The 9,761-nt window shown below is 28.5% G+C and overlaps 1 pseudogene across 1 annotated transcript; it reads right to left on the bottom strand.

Moving 5' to 3' along the window:
• Positions 1-201: 201 nt before the first annotated feature.
• Positions 202-290, bottom strand: BDBG_17087 (annotated as a pseudogene). The gene has a single exon. The product of its transcript is annotated as a tRNA-OTHER (tRNA).
• Positions 291-9,761: the final 9,471 nt, after the last annotated feature.

Here is a 9,761-nt window from a genome sequence, read left to right as displayed (position 1 = left end):
GGTCAAGTGTTGTTTATTCAGGAGGAAATTCTCATAGGGAAAAATGTCCAAAAACAAGAACATAGGAAAATACAAAGAAGTGACAATTAGATACATGCGATAATAACTTCCCAGCCCAGGAACATAGAGCGATTCATTGGAGCGATTTGTACACCTCTGTATTTATTAGGAACCTGAGGTGCTTGAGTTCCGGATTTAATGTATCCCCTGCGGGTTTCGAACCCACGCGCCTTGGTTTCCCACGCCAAGGCGCTACCGGGTGGCCGCATTAACCATTCGGCCACCGGGGCATGTCAGATAAGCTCATTGACATGAGTAATATAATTTTTCTCACAAAAGTGCAAGAAATGTTAAAGAATATAACTGTCACTACAACTGTAGAAGTTAACACTGACTTAATCTCTGTTATCTATATAATGAAGAATTCTAACACTTCTGATTTTTCAGAATCACATATTTCATAAATGCAGTCTGTAAAGATCTTTATGACTTATATCTCTTCACTGATCACTGACAGCTTACTAAAAAGTTTTAAGAATGTAATAGACTGATCAGAGAGTATAGATAAATAACAAAGATATTTAATAAAATATGAAATAATTAATTTAGAGAGATGAAAGATCTGAATACTTATATTATATTCTGATATTTCTGCTGATGAATCTGTGATTCTCAGTCACTGAGTATTTATAGAGAAGAATTGCTCTGAGAATCTCAATACTGATGAAGATGATATATTACAGAAGTCTAGATGAGTAGTCTGTAGCAACTGACTTAAGAAAAGCTTAAGAGAGAAAATGTATGCCTCTGTCATGATAAATATAATAAATTGCATGATATTTATCATTGCAGTGAAACATGAATGAACTTTGTATTAAGTTAATATCATACTTATCTATCTACACAGATGACTAGAGAAAACAGTTTACATATATTAACTTACTGATTTTGAGACAGACACTTCATATATAATAATATATGCTGTTAAAAGATCTCTATATAACTTGAATTCTGCAGTGAAAATCTGATATGATTATCTTACAACTCTGCTATAAGCACATGATTTCATCTTCAGTCTGTATAACTCTGATCTATGATAACATGATATGCAGAAGAATCTGTATATAATAATCTATATTGATAATCTTCATATTATAGCTCAGCAGTCTATGAACACTGATTAATTAATGAACATGCTGAGTGAAAAGCTAGAGATTAAAGGTCTCAAGAAATTTAAAAAGTATCTGAGTATAAAGATCAGTTATACAAAGAATGAAATCAAATTGACACTTGAATAATATATCACACACTTGATGTAAGATTTTCATCTTAATAATGCAGTTACTGTTTATTTATCTATGAATAAAGACTTATATCTAGACAACTCTCTCATATCAGAGAAGAAAGACAGATTTATAAAGACTTAATATTAATACAGAGTTGACTATCTGCAGTATTTAGCAGTTAAATTACATTCAGATATCACCTGTGCAGTATCTCTTCTAACACAGAAGAACTCAGCTCTCACACTGAAAGTATGAAAAGCTCTACTACACATTGTACACTATCTTTATAATACTAAGAATTTGAGCATACTTTACAAAAATCTGAATGATGGCATGAGCAGCTTGCTGAACACAGTGTATACACTGATTGAATACATAGATTCTGACTGAGCTGTTTCTCTTAACAGTAATTACAAGTTTATATCTGAGTTTGTCTTTAAAGTTGCAGGTGTCTCTATATCATGATAATTCATTAAGTAACTTTGCATATCTCTCAGCTTGAATGAGACTGAGTACATAACTCTTAGTGAGACAGTGTATGAGATGATATGATTGTATAATATAATAATAGATTTGACATTCATTTCAAACAACTCAATCAAGATCTATACTGATAATAAGAGTTTAATTAATCTGATCACTATGACAGTAATGACTGCATGCAGTAAGTATATCAACATATGATTTCATTTCTTATATATACAGCTGAATAAGAGAGTTATATCTTTGAAACACATCTCAACTAAGGAAATGACAGCTGACAGATTGATCAAACCTCTGAACACTATTGTGTTGCAGTGATTTCTTGATTTGTTCAGTCTTACAGACGGAAAGGGCCAGAATGCCTGAAATTAATGTATGTAGTATGATTTGAAAGAACTCAGAGACTGCATGACAGACTTTTCTATTTAGCATTTGAAGATAATCACAGTGATAAGATCTCACACAGTGATGTAAGAGAGAGTGTAGCAGCGGCCGCCTTGATGGCGTCGCTCCGCCTGCACGTGATCTCTTATGTTATATAATGTAGCTAGCACTTCCACACGAATAGAAGAGAATCAACCTTTTCCACGTCCACTTTGAAATCACATTCTTCCCCATTAGATTCAGTCATGATCATATGATCATGACATAAGCCGCTCTCTGAGAAGCTTTCACTATTTTACATCACTCAATTACTGATATTTTCATTCTTCAATCATCATTCTCATTATTGTTATTATCAAACATTATTATCTTATACAAGATTTTTGCCTCTTTCTCTTCATCAAGTTCTTTTCAATCTGTTCATCTATACACGTTTCTGGCGATGGCCTCTGATTCTCATAACAAGTGTTATCATAGTACTCATATCAGGCAGTTTATTATCAGTAAGTGAAATGTGTTGTGAAATATGATCAGAACTTGTTTTTTTAACAATTATTAAAATATATTATTATAAATAACATATCTTCTTCATCTTCTTATACACTCTCAACTTTTTTCTTCTCAGTAGTTATCTGATTGTGTTTTCTGCTCATGTTTTCTGGCATAATTTTGCATAAATGCAGATACTGATTGTTTTTATTTATATAGAATCTTCATATGTTGACAGATCTATATCTGCTAATGATAGTGAACTCAATGTTAAATTATTAATTCAGAACTTGAAGAATATGATAATGAAGCAATTACTTATATTATATATAATCAGATCTTCTGCATTTCTCTCTATTTCTTCTGCTATTATTTCTCTCTCTACTGCTCTTCTCAAATCTTCTACACTTATCTTTGCATTCTATTCTCTCACTTCTGCTACTCTCACTCTCACTACTTCTGTCTCTGCTATCTCTACTGCTATTACTAGCTCTTCTTATTTCAAGAAGATATTGTATAGACTTAATAAACTATATTTTTCAGTATATACACTTTCACTCTTTTTACTAATCTATAGAATAATTTATTGTATAAAGACTGTATATAATATAACTATCTGAAGCTCAGTCACAGACACTGATTATTATATTTATTTTAAATATTTATAATAAGATAATTGTGTATTTACATCTGAGAATTACTTCTCTTATTAACATTATTAAGAGTATAAGTCTTTCTTTTTCATCTTTTCTTTCTGATGCTGATTTTTCTATTCTTAGAGAAAATTGTTATAGATTTTATTATGTATAAAATCATAATATCTACAGATATCAAGAAACTTTTTATAACTGTTAAATTTAATATTACAGATACATCTGCTCTAATGAATTTCTTTTAGATGATAAATCTGTATTAGTCTATTCTCTGATATCTATTATCTGACTCTGTGATGCAGATGAAGAATATCTGTATTTTCAAGAATGAGAATTCAGATGTTATACTCTTCTACATCTGCAGATATAAGACTTGTATATCTTATTCAAGATATTATTATGAAAATGAGCTATTCATACACTGTATTCTTCTCTCTGTATTTCTCTGTGTCTCTCTCTCTCTTTCTTACAAGTCTTGTGTGTGTTGTAATTACATATACAATTTCAAGATTAAGAGATGTTTATTTAGTAACTGTTCTCATCTCTGATTTTATAGTTCTGTATACTAATAATGATTCTTAGTTACTTCAGTATCAGAGGTCATTTTAATTTCTGAAGATGATAATACTGCTGAGACTATCTTCTCTCACTCTCAAGCTTTCTCTATTATTTTCTCTTTTATCATCTTCTATGTGAGAAAGGTTGTGTACATACTGAGTTATAAGTACTCAGCTCTGAGTAATCAATGTTATTACTTATTCAGTCTATCTGTATCTTCTTCTATAGTCTCTCTTATCTTCACTCTCTCTGTCTTGAATTCTGATTCTGCAGATTCTGTGCTCTTCTTTAATTTTTCTACACATATGTGTACACATTTCTATATTAATATTCCAGTCAATCTTGCAATAAATAACATTAATGTCATATGCAGAGCAGTTGAGAAATCAGAGATGTATATAGTGTTCTTAAGAGAGTGACTTATAGCTCTTAAATCTCTTATAGATCTTGAGTTTTGAAATCTTCTTTTGATTTTTGATGTTTTTACAGGTGATATAGGATTAAAAATGAATAAAATGTGTAATGTATAAAAGGAAATAAGATATATAATAATATTTGTCTTTTTACAGCTAACTCTTATGATTAATAACTTATTTATTATCTTCTTCTTATATCATTCTCTTTTCTTTTCTTACACTTTTTCTTAATCTGCTAGTCACTACTCTTACACAACCTCTATATGATACAGTGTTCAGTGACTAGATTCAGCAGCTTTCACTCTTATAACTCTGTATTATATATTATACTGTCTTTCTTCACTCACTCAGATAACTACAGTAAATAACTTATTGAAACTAATCTCATTCAATCTCTGAGTGTTCTCAGGGGTTGAGATGACTTAATCTCATGTATTTCTAAATATTTCAGATACTTCATTCTCTCTTATCTCTGTGATTAAACTAATCTAAACTGTTAAATTCAACTCTGAATCTCTTTTTCTTCTCTAATCTGACTCATGTATAAGTCTGCTACTCTGAGACTACTCTTTACTGTGTTACATCTGCTATCTGCAGTATGATATTATATAACTGACTACAGTCTCATTACTTATTAAAGTGTGATATTTACCTAATTTCTTCATTTCTTCTCATTCTTTTCTTATTATTGTGAAAAGATGAAAATAAGTAAGAATATCTGATTCATAAGTATCTATAATTTCTCTTACTTTGTAAGACTTTTTAATCATAAGTCTCTTCTTTTTCAATGCTGATAATAGTGCTGTGAATGATTATAATCTACTCAGATCTTGCATCTTTATCACTCTAAGATATAAATCATTTATTAAGTTATGTAAGATCTATCTCTCTGATTCTTTCAATGTGTATATTCTCAGAGAATGTGATTTAAGTATTTTATAGAGCTTAAATTATCTAGATTAAAACTTCTCAGAACTCTCATTATATATGAGAACTTATGTTCTCACTTTGAGACTTGATTTCTTAACTAGTGAGTCTCATATTCTTTTTGATTGAATTGCTTCTATCTGTGAGTTCACATTTAATCTGATAATATAATTGCATTTGACTTAGTCAGCTGATTGCAGCATTATTTTTTTAGGCACTATTAAAGCTTAATAACTCTGACAGATTATCTGACTTAATATATTTCATACTTGAATTCTCATTGTGTGTAGTGATCTTAAATGATGTGTATACTTCTGAAGAGATTGTGAATAATTATTTACAGAGTGAAGCAAAGAAAATATATGATAAAACCTCTAATCATTAAAAGAGAAGAATGTTCTTTTTGAGATTCTTGATATGAATACAGCTTACTAATTAATATAGAATTAAATGAAGCATAATTCTATAATATTGTACTATAACTTCTGTGTCTCTGCATACTTATAACACATTCATCTTCATTTTATCAATTATCTACTTCATACAGATTCTTGAATAGATCACACATCTTATTCACTATCTACTTTATACAGATTCTTGAATAGATAATACATCTGATTAATTATCTACTCTGTATAGATTCTTGAATAGATAATACATCTGATCAATTATCTCTCATAGATTCTCAAGATTGAATAACATGTTAAAAGTCTACATTCACTGCTTATAAAATCAGTCTCTTGATTAATTTATTTCTTTACAGTGTTTTACTACTTCTACAGCTGTCTGTCTTCAATACTGTACTTAGAGAACTCAGATATTATAATCTTCTCTTATTACATCTTTTCTATCACTGATTATTTCTTTACACTGTGTAGAATTATAAAGAAATACATGCAGTGAAATCAGATTCTTCTACAGTCACAGATTCTGTAATAAATGAGTCTGAACTTCTCTCATCATCTCAGACATGTCAATACTTCATATAATAAACAGTAGTCTCTCAGACCTGTGAACAGTCTATTGAAATAGATATATTATCTGAGATTATATTTTATTATTATAAGATTTATAGTTCTGACACATCTCTTATTAACTTCATTCTTAACTCAATTGAGAAAACAGTTACAGCTGTTATCTTTAATAATTAATTCATCTCTCAGTTCTGCAGATCTCTCTTCAGTCTTTTATTAATTATCTGTGTTATTATTTAACTCATCTTCAAGTTAATCTCATTTCACTTTTACAGGCATACTTCTGCTGCAGACAGCTTTTACATCATTTTTCTTATTCTTAACTTCTCAAAGCTCTGTTTCTCAGAGCTCTGCAGATCTACTCTTTAATTGATTTAATAGAAGAGTTAACAGTCTCTTAATATTCTATCACCTCACATAATCTAAAAGCTTAATTAAGATATTAAATATAGAAGCTCTTACAATTCTTCAGAAATATAATCAGTTACAGACTGCAATTGTCTCAGACTCTTTAATAAATTCTCAGAGTTCTACTGATCTTACACATTCAGCTGTTCATTCTGATAATTGACAGTGTAAACAGAAATTTCATTATATTCTTAAAGATTTATAGATGAAGATCTATAGCTATTATTAGATTTACTGATTCAGAATAAATGTTTAAGATAATATTCATACTTATTATTATACTATTGATTTGAGACAAATATCTAATAAGCTGTTTTTATTCTCTTAAGAGAATAATCTTGATTCTGATAATCTTGATTCAGATCTCTCTGTTCTCAGTTAGATTAAAGAGATATTAATTTCATACATATATATCTTTATTAAGATCTATCAAGTCAGAGAACATTGGTATAAGTTTAAAGATTATATTATTAACTTTCTGAAAGACACTGATTATATTTATAACACTCTCTCACTTCTTTCTAAGAATCTTGATATTATTATATTGAAGTCTTTAAATTCAAATGAAGATCTCTGCTTACAATATCAGTTTCATCAAGATTTCATAGTTTATAAAGAAGCTATTACTCAATGACTAATCTATCTCTGTAAAAATCATCTCAGTTATCAGAATATTATAATTGATAAAGAGACTTGAAATCAGTTATTTAGAAATAAAGATATCTCTGATCAGATATCTTTTCACAAGCTTGATAAATTAGAATTAAAAGTTATTAAGAATGAGAATTATTTAAATCTTGATAACTTGAATATCTTATCTGAATACTCTGATATTTCAGATCTTTTAATCTCATAGTTCAAAGTTATGTAACTTTATTATAAACTGAAAATATCATAGTAAGAATAGATTGATTATCTCACTCTGTCTTCAGTCTATAATACATCACTTAGTAAGTTTAATAACACTTACTCACTCTTTTCTTAAGTCTTTTCAACACTTTTCTTATAAGATGAAGCTGAATTCATTCTCTCTAGATAAAGAATAATTAGTCTTACAGATTATACACAGTTTCTTCTTAAATATTATAATAGCTGCTTTGTCTGTTATAGTCATTTTTAATATATTCTTTTTAATTCTCTATTTCACAAATAGATTAATAATCAGAGCTGCTTTTTCTACAATTAAACTAACTCTCTTATTAAGAGTCTCACTTTAGAGAAGCTGCAGACTGCTTTTACTACTAACACTTTATAATCTATCATAATTTGAAATTCACTTACATAGTTTGTAGAAAGCCTTCATGAAATCTGTTATTTTTAAGATATAAAACATCATCAGCTATAAGTCTATATTTAAAATATCGGATTTTTACATCTATTTCTTACTCTCTCAGTCGCAGATCATCACTGAGGTGATCTGATATATCACTTTTCTAGCTATGTCAGTTGAAAGTGTGACACTGATCTTGAGAGATTGAAGTTTGTAAGAGATAGTATTCATAACTATTCTACTATAGTCATACATTACTTTCATCTATGACTTACAATCTTCAAGAAAAAGATTCTAGATCTAAAATTCAAAATTCTAGATCACTGAACTCATTACAAGTGACAAGATCACAGATCAGTGCACTCACATAGAGTATTTTAATATAAGAATATACTGAATTCTGAACTTGATATAAATGAAGACTCTTGTCAAGCCTTTACTGATTAGTAAGATTTTATTATTACAGCTGAGAATTCTGAGCCTAATTATACTCAGTCTAAAGATATATAATCATCTCTTTTTCTTAGTCATTCTGATTAAATAATTATTATTGAACATTTATCTACAGTTCTTAATTATATTCAATATTATCACTGTAGTTAAAAGTACTGTATTTATAAATATCAGATCACTGATAATCTATATTACTAATTTCACTTCTTATATAAATGCTGAACTGACTGTGCTATTCTCAAATCTTTAAATAGTAGATATTATCAGCTGCATCTCTGTTATGATAACTCAATTCTTAATAACTATAATAGATTAATTACAGTTAGCTGACTAGTAAATACTGACATTACTCTCTGCACTAGCAGTCATATCATACTTGATTATCTGTCTAAGTACATTATCAAGACTGAAACAGACATAGAATTCTATTATCAGATTGTTTAATAAGTGATTTCAAGAGTCATTTTAAGTCACTCACTACTCTCTACAGTTATTAAACTTATGAATCAGCTCATTGACAAGTGTGATTAATCTGCTTAGAAGATTTATCATCTTCTTTTAAATCTTTCTTTACAAATGAGTTCTTGCAAGTCAATTGCAGTTAATTATCAGCCTGAATCTCAACATTATTATAGCTATATTCTTGAATCTAATGAATTATAATATGATTCATTCTTTTTGAAAAATTATAAGTAGTGATTAACTGAATTTGAAGATCTTTTATTTTTTGAATTTCTTCAAATCTTTTCTCACAGTCATTAAATTAAGAGATATTCTTATATAAAACTCTGAGTGTTGATCTACTTTTCTATTTATCAGTTCAAAACTGATTCAGAGAACTATACTTATATCAAACTTCTTCTTCATCACTCTTTTCATTAAATTAAAGATCTCAAGATTATTAATCTTCTCATCTCTTAATTCTCTTTTATAGAGATCTTTAATTATTACTGTCTTTCTTATAATCACTCAGTTAATATCTATAATGAAGATATGCTGAAATCAGAATCTGAGTTTGAAGATAATCAGAATAATGAAGAGAAGGTTAATCTCTCTTAAATATTACTTATATATTAAAACTAATAGTATAATAATGATGATCTCATTAATATCTGAAAGTGTAAACAGCTTGATCATCAGTTCTTAAATTTCAACTATAATTGAAGGTCTTATATTAACACTTATATCAATCTTAATATAGAATTTTGAAATAATATAAAGACTGACTTCTCTGCAGAGACTTCTCTTCATGAATATGACTCACTCAAGACTTTAGACTCTGATTAATATCTTCTTTATAACACTATTCTCTATTATTATACTGAGATTCTTAACAGCAGATCTCTGAATTATTTACTAATTAATCTAGATAATGAAGATGATACTGATAAAACTTATCTGATTATAATTTTATCTATAACTCTTTAAAATCTTACAGACACTCAAAATCTCTTAATCTC

The sequence above is a fragment of the Blastomyces gilchristii genome, assembly GCF_000003855.2.
Source record: "Blastomyces gilchristii SLH14081 genomic scaffold supercont1.8, whole genome shotgun sequence".
Taxonomy (NCBI): Eukaryota; Fungi; Ascomycota; class Eurotiomycetes; order Onygenales; family Ajellomycetaceae; genus Blastomyces; species Blastomyces gilchristii.
The sequence above is the reverse complement of the archived record's forward strand: the minus strand, read 5'-3'. Positions and strand labels throughout refer to the sequence as shown.